Source organism: Lonchura striata, chromosome 17 (assembly GCF_046129695.1).
Source record: "Lonchura striata isolate bLonStr1 chromosome 17, bLonStr1.mat, whole genome shotgun sequence".
In the NCBI taxonomy this organism is placed as follows: domain Eukaryota; kingdom Metazoa; phylum Chordata; class Aves; order Passeriformes; family Estrildidae; genus Lonchura; species Lonchura striata.
In genome coordinates, this window is record NC_134619.1 from 1201874 (window position 1) to 1215987 (window position 14114).

Sequence of the window (14114 nt, forward strand, 5' to 3'; positions counted from 1 at the left end):
GACTTTGCACTTTTAAACTTCTGTGGATCATCCTTCAAATGTAACTTGAGGGAGGTGTCAGCCTCACTCTTTGCTGTATATTAGCAGTTTCTCTTCTTGAAGACACCAGAGCAGCACATATTGCAATTTCTGTTATTCTTTGCCACTGACAATGTGTGATCACATGTATGTCACACTACTTTTTGTGTCCTAATTTACCTCACAAGATAATATTTGGTGTTTTCAAAGTGCTGTGAGATTTTTCTGACAGTCTTGAAGAAAAATATTTGTTAAATTAATGCTAAACCATACCAGATGGGAAAGATGAGAGGAGGGAAAATAGAGCAGAATATTTCAAAACTGGGGGTGTACTATGTGCATATTTAAAACATTAATTTTCAAGTGCTGAGTACTACAGGCCATTTTTTTAATAACAGGGAAAACAAAAAAATCTAGCACGTGCTTAAATATTAAATGTTAAGAACTTTAGGGGGATGTTCAGTTAATTTTAGCTGCAGCTACACTTGAAGTTCATCCAGGTCCATTGTGACCTGGGCTGATGCATTAACTGGTTTGAGTCCTAGCTAGCTGTGCATTGAGGAAGAAATAGTTCAAAGTGGGAACATTCAAGGAAGAGGATGCAGTAGGCCCAGCAGTCGAGATTTCAGTGCTGTGACAGTGGCACTTTGCAGTTTTCAAGTGGGCAAGAGTCAGAATACACAAGTCCTGCCTGTCCCACCTGAAGGGGTGGTGCTGGACTGCGCTCCCACAGTGTGAAAAGGCTTTGCAGGAGATGTGTCCTTGTCACCCTGTGCCAGCAGGACAGCACAGGCACAACCCCCAGGAGTTCCACACACAGCAAGGGGGAGCAGTGCAGAGCCAGTCCTGCTCGGAGACAGCACCTGGGGCAAAGCTCTCGTGTAAACAGGTGCCACTTGTTGGGCAGAATCAGCCTGGAATTGAGCCATCGTGCTGCAATGGCACCAGGGAAAAAATGGTCACATTTATGTGCAACAAAGAAGTTAAAATAACAATCCAGATTCCTTTTTTTAGTCAGTGCTAAGATTGGCTTCTGACTTCCTGTTCTCTAATGGGAGGGATTAGGCCCTTTATGTTTTGAAAGATACTGAGCCAATTCTTGTTACAAAATTCCAGTACCAAGATCAAATGAATGAACAAAAACAACTAGAAAAAACTTGATTTGTCAGAGAGGCACCTTTACTAGTACTCTCATCTCTTTTCTGTCATAGGAATTGTTTTTAAGCTATAATTGGATCTCACTGACAAAAGCTTCTGGCTACATATGTAAAGATTTGTAAAATGCTGCCTTTCTGTAAGCCGGTCTGATCTGTGCCAGAAAATAGGAACCAGAGCTCCTCCCCCGTGTCAGTGCCAGCGACTATTGGTTCGTTCAGCTTGAAATGCACTCTGCAGCACACGGCTGCTGGCTCTGATGCTTGCTCTTGAAAAGCAGGAAAAATCTTCCTTCGGCAGCATTTTACATAACTCTGCCCTGTGCAGAGTTAAAGTGAATTGCTTACAGAGCAGGTATTGGTGCCAGTCACTAGCAGGAATTGTCTCCTCACCCCAGTCCCTGTCAGAATGCAGGAGCAGAGCTGCTGCTCCCACTGATGGAAGTGTTGCATGTTCCACTGCAGCTCTGCAGGCCTGGCTGCTGGGGCAGGGGGAGTGGCTGCAGCTGCAGCAGCTTTGCTGTCTGTACTTGCATTTCTGGCTGCAGTGCAGGCTCAGTGCCACATTTACACCGTCAGACAGGGCTGGGTGTGCTCTGTGTTACAAAAGGATGTGTGTGGGACACTTATGGGTCAGGGCTCCTCTTCATAAACCTGGGCTGAAACTTCGTTACAAGTGTGCCATTTATACAGCTGCTGTTAAGAGAAAATGACCACATTTCCCAAATATTAGAATTGCCTTACTAGGGAAGGCTGACTCTGTCTCCTGTTTCAGGGTTTCTTTGGTTATGCTGTTTTACTGGTCTGTGCTCTACCAGCTACACGTTCTATTCCGGCTGAGATGAGGAAACATTCTGCAGATTGTATGGTGTTACGGTTAAACATTTCAAATGGATTTTGTTAGTACACTGAGAATTTCTGTTCATGCCAGCCATAGTTGTGGTGAGTGTGTTGGGAACTTTATTTTACCATATTTCTGTGGATTATTGACTCCAAGCACGTTATGCTGCTCTCCTTACTGCTGTAACCATGTAATAGATACTTCTGGAACGATGTCCCATCAGAGGAATGTCTGTGGAAATTGTGGTCTCAGTGTGACAAAAGCAAAAATTGCCTTGTTTATTCTGTTCCTATTTTTATTTCTGCACAGGAAAAAAAAAAGCTATAAAATTATTATATGTTTACAAACATTTTACTTTATAAAAACAAGTTCATAATTTATACTCAGGATTCAATTGGGGTTGAAAATCACTGCAGCTGTCTTCATGCAAGCTGTTCTGTCTCTGAGCTTCTAGTTTAATATATGCAGTCTGCCACATTAATTCTTGAAGTGGCTCTTAAGTGGAAAGCTGTAAAAGGGGTGATCTTGGACAAAGATGGTTTTGAAAATAGGAGACACTCATCTTTAGCTCTTGGTGTTCAAATGGGCTCAAGTAAATAAGCCATTTTATAGTAGCCTTCAGAATCGTGAAAGGTGCTCATAAAACCCCTGCAACTTTTTGTAGCACAGGGAAAACTAGTTATAAAGTGAATTCAGGTCTCTGGAAAAAGGCCTTGAGGAATACAGGGAGGGCAGTAATGCTTAACCATATGGGTTTCATTAATACAGTAATGAGTGAGGTGTTGGAAAGGCAAAGTGAATTCAAGAAACACCTGGGCTCCTTTGTGCAGAGGAGAGAGCTGGACTGGCAGTAAAAGGGCGTAGGTGTGGAGGATGAAGGATCTGGGACCAGGTGAAGGAGTTTTCAGTCTAAAGAACATCTTGTGCTCTGCTGTTCATGGCATCACTATGTCCTGCCAAAGCCCTTTTTCTCAGCTGTGTGTGACTTCTGGGGCAAAGAATTGATCTTCCTTAGTTTCCCAGGAAGTGAGAAGGGATTTGTTCTGTAAATCTAATTTTTGAAAAGAATGGATTTAACCCACGCCTGCTTCCCAAAATGGAGCACATTCCATCACTGGTTCCGTGGCCTCGGGCACTCTGGGCTGATGTAGTGGTGTTCCGGGGAAGGGGAAGCAGCAGCGGCAGTTCCGTGTGCACCCCTGAGCATCCTTCCGCATTGCCGTGCTCACCCGCGCATCCCTGAGCATCCCTGAGCACCCCTGAGCATCCCTGAGCATCCCTGAGCATCCCTGAGCATCCCTGCACATCCCTGAGCATCCCTGTGCTCACCCGCGCATCCCTGAGCATCCCCGTGCTCACCTGCACATCCCTGAGCATCCCTGCGCACCCCTGAGCATCCCCGTGCTCACCCGCGCATCCCTGAGCACCCCTGAGCACCCCGTGCTCACCTGCGCATCCCTGAGCATCCCTGAGCATCCCTGCGCATCCCTGAGCACCCCTGAGCATCCCTGAGCACCCCTGCGCATCCCTGCACATCCCTGAGCACCCCTGAGCATCCCCGTGCTCACCTGCGCATCCCTGAGCATCCCTGAGCACCCCTGCTCATCCCCGCGCATCCCTGAGCACCCCTGAGCATCCCTGAGCATCCCTGAGCACCCCTGAGCATCCCCGTGCTCACCCGCGCATCCCTGCTCATCCCCGCCCATCCCTGCTCATCCCCGCACATCCCCGCACATCCCTGCCCATCCCCGCCCATCCCCGCACATCCCTGCTCATCCCCGCCCATCCCCGCCCATCCCCGCACATCCCTGCCCATCCCCGCACATCCCCGCACATCCCCGCACATCCCCGCGCCCCGCCCGCCGCCCGGCCCCGCTGTCCCCGCCAGGTCCCCGCTCTCCGCTCCCCAGGCCGGGCCCGGGCCAGCCTCTCCCGGTTCCCCGCGTGGCCCTGGGCGGGGCGGGGAGAGCGAGGGGTGTGCGGCTCTAAGGAAAATCCAGCTAAACCCGAGTTTCTGGCTCGCTGGGGTCGCGTTATCCTCTCGCGCTTCTGAGGAGTCTTTACTCAGAGTCCCATTTTCTCCTGCGGTAGCGGATGGAGTGTGAGCACACGGCTCTGCCTGAGCCGAGGGCCGGGCTGGCGCTGCCTCCCGGTTTCCAGGGGTGTTTACAAGTTAATGGGCTTGTTCCACTCCAAATAACCCACGGTATGTGCTGAGTTCAGCGGTCAACAGGTCCTCCAGGAGTAATCGAGGAAAGCGGGAGTTTTTTAGACACTGAGCTTGTGGGGCTTTGTTCCCTAGGACTGATTTTAGCACATTTGTCTTTAATATGAAACTGCAAAGAAAGGCAGAAGGGACAACAGTGGATAACAACGTGCAGCCTTCACCTGAAGGTGCCAGCAAGAAAGATGGAAAGGGACTGTTTTAAAGGGCCTGGAGTGACAGGATAAGGGGCGATGGCCAGAGAGCAATGTTAGATGGGATTCTGGGAAGAAATTCTTTGCTGTGAGTGTGGCCCTGGTACAGGCGGCCCAGAGATGTGGCTGTCCCTGGATCCCTGGAAGTGTCCAAGCCCAGGCTGGACAGGGCTTGGAGCAGCCTGGGACAGTGGTATTAGAGTTTGTGTAAAACGTTCCTCACTTCCATAGGAGTCTATTCAAACAGGAGTGAAGGCTAGGTGCCTGTTGGGAAAGGGAAGGGCGCAGTACTTAGCTCACCTTTTACTAGAAATGTAAGGTCACAACTGGTGGGAAAGACTAAATTATTTGCTCTGAACGTGCACAAGTGTGTCATTAATAAATGTTGATGTACCGTACCCTCTAGGAAGGCTCTTCCCAGGTGAAGCACTGTCCTGTGCCTTGGGATCAGGCTGTGAGCACGGCCGGCCTGAGGGCACAGCGGCTCCTGGGGGAGGTGCGGGTCTGCATGTGTGCTTAGGGGGCAGCCAGCGTGGGGTTACACCGGGGTTACAATACAGTTACACAGTGTGTTTGCAGTGCAGTTACACTGTGTGGTTACATTCTGGTTACACGGTGCGGTTACAGTGTGGTTGCACGCTGGTTACACCCTGTGGTTGCACTCTGCTTACACAGTGCGGTTACACTGTGGTTGCACTCTGGTTACACCCTGTGGTTACACTGTGCGGTTACACTCTGGTTACATGGTGCAGTTACATTGTGGTTGCACTCTGGTTACACTGTGCGGTTACACTGTGTGGTTACACTTTGTGGTTACACCATGGTTGCACTCTGGTTACACTGTGGTTACACAATGTGGTTACACTGTGTGGTTACACTCTGGTTACACCCTGTGGTTACACCGTGGTTGCACACAGTGTACATGGTAACCAGAGGGAGCCTCACGTGAGTGGTGTTGGTCTGTGAACCAGCATTTTTCACTAAAGAAAGAGACCATGAAGTGACCCAGATGGCCTCAGGAAAACCTTCAGCTCACAGGTCAGCTACAGGCAAGAAAGAATTGGAAGTTAGGAACTATTGGGAAAAGTATGGAGACAGAAAATCAAAACCATCTTGTGTCCCTCTCTGCATCTGTGGTTTCGTCTCTGACTGAAGTCCTGATCCTGTTGCAGCAGGACTGGAAAAAGGCATCTGGAGCAGGAGTCAGGAACCACATCCCTTTGAGAAGCAGCTAAGCAGATTTTAGTCTTCTCTTTTCCACAATGAATCCAGTAGAGTTTGTGAAATCTGAAATTGCACGAGACAGTAAGTAGAAATTATCAAGAAATGGTCTCCAAATTAACTAAGGGAGGGGTTTTGACATGTGATGTATCACTGAAGTTTGGAACTCACTGTTGCAGTTGTAACTGAAAGATTTATATATGTTAAAATTCATCCAAGTTGTTTAGCAAAATTATCTTTCTATTTCTAGGAATTCTTATGCTGCAAATTCCTATAGCTTAGGGGAGTATTTCAGGCAGGAATGCTGCATACTTGACCTGTTTTTATACTCTGAGCATCAGCTGTTGGTCTCAGCTGGAAACAAGTTCCTCAGCTTTGTTGGACAGTGAAGCCATGCTGGCTATTCTTGTATTTGTGGGCAAATTTCTGCTGTACCACCACAGAACAGCATCCCAGCTGCTCACTAGAGTTGGCCAACCCTCACTGGTCTTTATTTCCTGTACATTACTCTTGGAAAATGAGTGTGATTTTCCATCTCCTGTGACTTGTGGGTGGGTCAGTCTCTGTCTGAATGCCTTCCCAATGAGCATGAGAATATTGAGTATTTTGCCAGGCTAAATCTGACACTTGCAGGATCTGCCAGCTTGCTGTACGAGTCCCTCTCTGGATCTGCCTGTCCTTGGCACTTCCTTAGATTGTCCCACTGGACAGGGACCTGGGAACCTGAGAGCAGAGCTGGCAGTAAAAGCCAGGGCAAAGAATGCATGGAGTTACCTTGCTGATAAAATGAGAGTATTTGTGCTAGCAGGATGCTGTGCAGGTCTCTGCCTCTGCTGCTCCTGAAGGCTGAGATGCTCAGAATGTTGGTTTATATTTATCTTGGTTTGTCTCATTCCTTGTTTCACTCCAGTTCCCCCTTGGCTTTCTTGAAGCTGAGCACAGGGCAGGTGGGAGTCTGGGCACACCACAGGCAGGGCTGGCTGCCCCAGGACACCTCACAGACAGATTGTCCCACCAGCCACAAATGGCAACAAAACACATCCAGACCTTCTCTTGGAAAGGACTTGCTCCTCTTCTGGCAACAGCATCCTGGGGAAATGATTCTGTTAGTGAGGAGCTGGATCCATCACCTGGTGTGCAGCAGACCAAACACCACTGGGACTGTACACTCAGAACACATTTTGTGGTGGGCTCCTGGGAGCTGTCCTGCCTCTGCTGCATCCCACACTCCTGTGTGCATCCTTGTCTCCTGCCTCTCACCAAGCAGCCAATGAACTGAGCTCCCAAGGCTTCTGCAAGATTATTGATTTGTGCAGATCATCGTTGCAGCTGTTGAACAGATCTGAGGAGACTGAGAGTGGAAAAGTGGGACATGGTTGTTGTTTTTTCTCCTGTGTTTTTCCCAAATTCTCTTGACTTCATGTATTTCATTATTATTTATGAAATACAAATAACTGTTTGGCAGGTTTTTTGTATTTTCATGGTATTGCACTTCACAAGGGAAGCCTGATTTATCCTTGTCTTGAGGAAATGATATGTTGTAAGTGAAAGGTTGTCATTAATGACCAGTTTCAGTCAACAGGATCTATGTGATGCTTTCTGGAGCTTGCATGGAATTGACTTTGCTCCAAAGTGCATGCACAGAAATGTTTAGAACAGCAGGAAAGAAAGGACTTTTGTGTTTCTCCAGGAAGAAAATCCTGCAGCTTGTGTTCCTCATTCAGCCATTTTGGGCTTACAGAGCAGTACTTTGATTCCTTTGCCTGTCTGTGATAGTAAAGGTGCTCCATGTAGAGAATGGAATCCAAGGAATGCTGGGTGAAGGATATGTAGTGTGGGAGGAAAGCAAAAATTGGGCTCCAAGGCTTGTGCTCTGAAAGTCAGAGTGGTTTGACATTGCTATGCTTGCCTTAGGACAGAAACTACTCCTGTCCTGAAGAGAATTTCCATCCTGACGTGATGTACCCTGGAAGTGATCCCTTTAGACCCAGCTTTGCTGTTCTGATGCTGGGCTGCAGTTATCAGAGTGACCACTCTGCCCTTAAATGGGTCATTTTCTCTCTGCTCCTTGTGTTTGCTGGGCCTGGGGCTTCCAGCTGCGTTTCCCCAGGGTGCTTTTAGTGCCTTCCACAGTGTGTCACACAATTTGTCTCCCTGGATAACCTGGCTGCCTGTTAAAATGCAGCTGACTGAAGTCTCTAAAGCTGCCACCAGAAGTTTTAATCTTCCAGGCATGATTCTATATGCCAGTGCTTTTATTTGCCTGCAAGTGTAGAGTGGTGCATGTTTGATTTTTCAAAAGCTCTCGTAAATGTTTTAATCCTTTCGTTACTATTATTTGATCAGGCCTCGTCTGAACACGCTGTACTGCCTTCCAAATGCCAAATTCCTCTGTAATTCCTTTAATCTTTATTTTCTCAGTTTATTCCCTCATTGGTGGATCTTTAAGTTAATAGAATACAGGGGCAGGTCAAGAGAGATCTGCTTCCAGCTCAGCGTGATCTGGCCTTTATGATCTGGGGACACAGAGGAATCAGTGATCTGGAGGCAAAAAGCTCTTTGCTCCTACTTAAACCTTTCTCTTTTGATCACTTCAAGAGCCTTTGGAATTTCAAGACATTTTCTCCCTCTTCCCCACATCCCCCTCCTGCTTAGCAGGCAACCACCTCACTTCTCCTTTGAGTTTCCCAGCAGCCTGAGCACAAAGGAATTATTTCATCTGCACAGCACAGAGATTCCTCCTGCCCTGGGGGACATTTGTGCCACTGTGGAAAAGCTTTCCTTGGGCCCTCTTCGGAAAACCTTGTGAGGACTGGGAGCTTTGCCTCATTTCCCAGGGATTCAGCAGCTGAACCTCAATAAGAACGAAGTGGTTCCTGTAACTCCAGCTGGGAACAAGAGCTCCTCTCTGAGTTTGGGGGACGCAGCAAAGGAGGAGTGGGTGTGGAAGTGGTTATGGCACGGTTCTGGGAAGTCACCCCCAAAAATGCCCCATGGCAAGGGGGTACAGAGAACGTGGTACCTGCAGGTCAGAGGGGAAGGCGTGAGTCAAAAAAGCTGCAATGTTATAGAAAGAGTAAGGTATTAGATATCAAAGCATTAGATTTATTATCTCAGGAATCTAAAGAAATAGTAAACTCTCATTGCAACTGTGGCATCATCTTTTTGCAGGAATTTTGGATAGGAAGTGCTCTCACTAACTCTCAAGTAATGGGTTACAAAGCAGAGTGGGACAGAGGTTTTGTGAGCTGTGGGAAAGCCAGAGGCTGCTTTTAAGGCAGGTGGGAGAGGCTGTGCCCAGAGTGAAGCTGGTTGCTCTGGCCAGAGCTGCCTGCAAACAGACTGGCCCCCAGCTCATTAAGCTTAAATACTTAATAACTTAATCACTGTCATTCACAGCCCAATTTCTGCCCGGGGTGACCACTGGCAGTGCTGCCCTAGAAATGAGGGACAGATTATTTTACTTGGAAAACTGGAGTGGTCTTAACTTTTCCTTCTCTTTACTTTTACTTTGGGGATGTCAGTGACAGTGTTCATATCCCACCATGAATTACCACAGCTGGATCTTCTCACAGCTGTTTGCTTCAGACTTCTTGTCCTTTTGTTTCCCAGGGGTGCAGGTCATGACTGGCAGCACTTCCATGGTCAGGTCAGATCCCTCAGCTTGCCTTATCAGTGCTTGTGAAGGCTGAGAGTGGCAGAAGAAAGATTTGGATTTGTGTTGCATTGAAAGTTGTGCTGAAGGAGGTGATGAAACACAGGGAGAATTGCATGCAAATACGTGGGGGGATTTAACCTAAATAGCAAACTGGCCTCTGGAAAGAGGTGAAGTTTAGGACCTGGAGAAATCAACCTCGGGGCAAAGACAGGCTCCTTTTCCATCGAGACTGCGATTTTAGGTAGAGGTTTGGATTGCTGCACTACAGAAAGAAATTATTTTATCTCCTCAATTTGGGATTAATCAATTATTTGAGTTCTTAAAACCCCCAGAAGCAAACTTAAATCCCTCTCTGTATTTCTTCTGTAGTCAGTATTTTCAAGTGGTACTAATTCATTTGCATTTCTCTGTGCTTTAAAACTAATTTCCCCTGTGTTCTACTCTATTTTTATCTGTTCAATATTAACCCAGCTAAGATGATTTCAAAGTCTGTAGAATCAGGTGTGAGAGTAAACAACTTCACATTTTCAGCACTGTTTACAAAGTCAGTTATTATTATTGGAGAGCAACTTCAGTTCTGAGATGATGATTCCACCCCCCTTGTCTCTTTTAGCAGACAATTCCCTCAAGTATTATTTCCTGTTCTTGAGCAAGAATCTGAATTTCTGCCCTGTTTCTGTTTCAGAGCCATCCCCTGCCAGCACCTCGCCCCTCTGACCTGCAGAGCCTCCCCAGCTGAAGATTTTCTCCTGGGAACTGTGTAGGTACCAAAAATCAAAGTAAGTAGTTCTTGATAACCAAGCGGTTTCTAGGAAAGGTGCCTGAGTTGATTCTGAACGGTTCATCCTTCAGGACATCTGACTTTACATCTCAGGGCTTTGGCTGGTACCTCTAAGGGGAAGCACAGGTCTCTGACCCTGTTGTAGCTCTGTGGAGAGGGAAGATTTATTCCAAGACTTGATCCCAGGAGTCTGTACTTGGTTGAGCTTCCAAAATCAGTGAAGACAATGTCCAAAACCTCACTTTGTTTACCTTCATGTTAAATATTTGAAATGATCAGGGGGTTGAAGAGTGCTCTAGTGCAGCCTGTCAAACCTGCCAGCCCTGTGCCAACACTGCCAGCTCCACAAACACTCCCATTTTGCAGGAGAATTTGAAGTCAGTGGCAGAATTTTAAAATGCCATAAACACCACCGGACTGGAGCTTCCAGCACACTCTTTGCACCAGGAGCAATGTTTTACAAGCTGTTGTGTGATATAACCTGAATGACAGAAATAAACTTTCTGTGCAGCTCCTCTGGGCCTTTGGATGTGCCATTTTGCAGTGGAGGTGTGATTTAGCCAGCACAGCCCATCTCTGCACCTGTAGCATTTTTAAGGTTTTTCCTTCAAAATAGGCCCAGGAACAATAACCCCCCTTAGTTCTTTGAACAGGGAAGAGAGTGGGGGATGTACCTTTTAGATGATTGGCTTTGCATCAAGTGCAATATGGAGAAATGGAAAAAATGCTTGTTTTAAAAATGCATGTGGAAAAGCTCAAGATGGAGAACCCACTGCAAAGTCTGTAAAGGGAAAAAAGCGCCAAGCTTATGGTGAAAGTAAAGCTGCATGGCTGTAACCATGGAGACCAAAGCTCTTCTGATGCAGAAATAAATGAACACAACCTTTTCATATTTATTAGTGGGACTGATGATGAAAGATAAAGTCAAATTAAAATATAAAGCAATCGAGACAAGAGCGAGTGGCTGCCTCTGCCCCTGCAATGCAGGTTCTTGTAATGGATCATCACAAATGAGCCGGGGTTACAGAGAGGCAAATCAGTTACAAAAGGAACAAAATACTGGTTATACCAAGCTGCTTATGCAAATATCAGCTTCTTTATTAAAAAACTGGAGAGACAAAGCACATGACATATTCCTGAAATCTTTTGGTTCTGACTAAAATGGAAATTAATTTGTTTTCCTACCACAGCTGTGTGTGAAATGTGTTCTGCACAATGGGAAACTTTCCTGTAACTGTACTAGTGAGTATTTGAAACCTGCTAATTTCTTAGTGGCAAGAATGACAGAATTTTCCTACAAAAATACTGGGTGAATATTCAGGTTTGCCATGAAAATACGTGTCAAAGGTTCAAGAATTGCCGGGTGAGCTGCTGTTAGGGAGCTGTCACTGCGGGGCAGAGGGACAGCAGCAGCAGATGGCACTGGAGCTGATCTCAGTGAGGGTCAGAGCTCCTGCAATGAGCCTTCACTGCACAGCCCCGATTGCAGAAACGCTTTGATGGAGCAGCAGCCCCAGAGCAGGGGAAGGATTCAGGCACGGCCCCGCAGGGAGGTGCTGAGGGAAGGTTTGGGGAGCGATTCCCGGGCAGAGCCGGAGCTCACAAAGCTGCCTGTGTGTCCCTGCTGGGAAATCCCGCTCAGCGGCTGCGTGTCCTCGTGTCCTCGGGGGACAGGGCAGGCAAGGAGGGAGCAGCGCACCGGGAGCAGCAGGAAAAGCCGGGCCAGAGCCCGAGCTGGACCACAGCAGCTCAGTGCAGCAAGTTCAGCGCCTCAGCTCTGCCTGACGCTGCAGCCACAGCACCCGCGGTGTCCCCGCCGTGTCCCCGCGGTGTCCGGGGCCAGCACAGGGCCAGGCCAGCACAGGGCCAGGTCAGCACAGGGCCAGGGCCAGCTCCAGCTGCTCCGTGCGGGGCCAGCACAGGGCCAGGCCAGCACAGGGCCAGGCCAGCACAGGGCCAGGCCAGCACAGGACCAGGCCAGCACAGGGCCAGGTCAGCACAGGGCCAGGGTCAGCACAGGGCCAGGGTCAGCTCCAGCTGCTCCGTGCAGGGTCAGCACAGGGCCAGGTCAGCACAGGGCCAGGCCAGCACAGGGCCAGGTCAGCACAGGGCCAGGCCAGCACAGGGCCAGGGTCAGCACAGGGCCAGGCCAGCACAGGGCCAGGGCCAGCACAGGGCCAGGCCAGCACAGGGCCAGGGCCAGCACAGGGCCAGGGCCAGCACAGGGCCAGGCCAGCACAGGGCCAGGGCCAGCACAGGGCCAGGCCAGCACAGGGCCAGGTCAGCACAGGGCCAGGCCAGCACAGGGCCAGGCCAGCACAGGGCCAGGGTCAGCACAGGACCAGGCCAGCACAGGGCCAGGCCAGCACAGGGCCAGGTCAGCACAGGACCAGGCCAGCACAGGACCAGGCCAGCACAGGGCCAGGCCAACACAGGGCCAGGCCAACACAGGGCCAGGGCCAGCACAGGGCCAGGCCAGCACAGGGCCAGGTCAGCACAGGGCCAGGGTCAGCTCCGGCTGCTCCGTGCAGGGCCAGCACAGGGCCAGGTCAGCACAGGGCCAGGCCAGCACAGGGCCAGGTCAGCACAGGGCCAGGGTCAGCACAGGGCCAGGGCCAGCTCCGGCTGCTCCGTGCCAGGGCCAGCACAGGGCCAGGTCAGCACAGGGCCAGGGTCAGCACAGGGCCAGGCCAGCACAGGGCCAGGGTCAGCACAGGGCCAGGGCCAGCTCCGGCTGCTCCGTGCCAGGGCCAGCACAGGGCCAGGGTCAGCACAGGGCCAGGCCAACACAGGGCCAGGTCAGCACAGGGCCAGGTCAGCACAGGGCCAGGCCAACACAGGGCCAGGTCAGCACAGGGCCAGGGTCAGCACAGGGCCAGGGTCAGCTCCAGCTGCCCCTGCAGCCCCGGGACCTGCCAGGACTGCAGAGGGGCTGTGACACGCGGTAACTTCCAGCCCATCCAGTTCATGGTACCACATCCTAAATTACACACATTGGGTTAAGGTGCTTCCAGTTTTACTGAGCTATTTTCTTCCCCTTTCTGACTTCCTCAAAAGTGTGGTTAGCCTCAAATCTGGAGAGGAATCCGTGAACAGCCTCAAAGCCAGATTTGAAGAGTAACTGGTTTGAAATACTAGAAAGTTTATGCCAAGACTTAAAATAACCACCCTCCATCCTTCTTGATATCCTGGTAAGAGAATGGTTGTGTACAAGACCTTTAATTTAATCATGGTATAAAATGGTATTTCCTGGAATTTTATGGCAAATGAAACACTCCTAATGAATTCATATTTCAGTCTTACTCTTCACTGACTACACCCCAGGGTTCAGAACACCAAAATCTGATTTTTAACTACCGAGTTTGCTATATCAAGATTACCTTAGCAGGTACTGAGACGAATGTGATGCACATTGACAAAAGGATACCAAATTGCTTGTGTCATTGCTGAACAGATAAAGGCTGCTGCACTTCCCCGCTGCACTGAGGAAGAAATTTTTTTCTCTTCACAGCAGGGTCCCCTCAGTGAATCCCCTCCTCAGGTCCTGCCCTGCAGGCCCGGCCTGGCCAAACCAAGCAGAGCTTTGCACAAACTCCATTTTAGTCTCTGTGTTCAGTTTACTTTACCTTCCAGGCTGGCCCAGGCTTGTGTTCCTCCCTGTGGGAAGGGTCGGCATTCCAAAGCTCTGCCCCTCTCTGGACACTCCGGGGAGGATTTCCCAGGCGAAATCAAATCTCTGTTCATCGAGGAATTCACAGACCTCCTTTCCCCGGGACGCAGAGCAAGCAAACCAGTACAAAGCTATTTATAACTGTGTTCTACAGCACTGAACAGGAACAACACATTTCAGCCCAAGTTAGTCTGCAGATTCTCAATAACCTTGAAGGAGATTCAGTAAGTACTAAACAGAGAGGCCCCAGCAGGGCTGGGCAACGCTTGGAAAAAGAGGCAAAAGAGGAATTAATATAGTGAGGTGGAATTTACCAACCAGGCATGGAACACTTGCATGTAATAAAACAAATA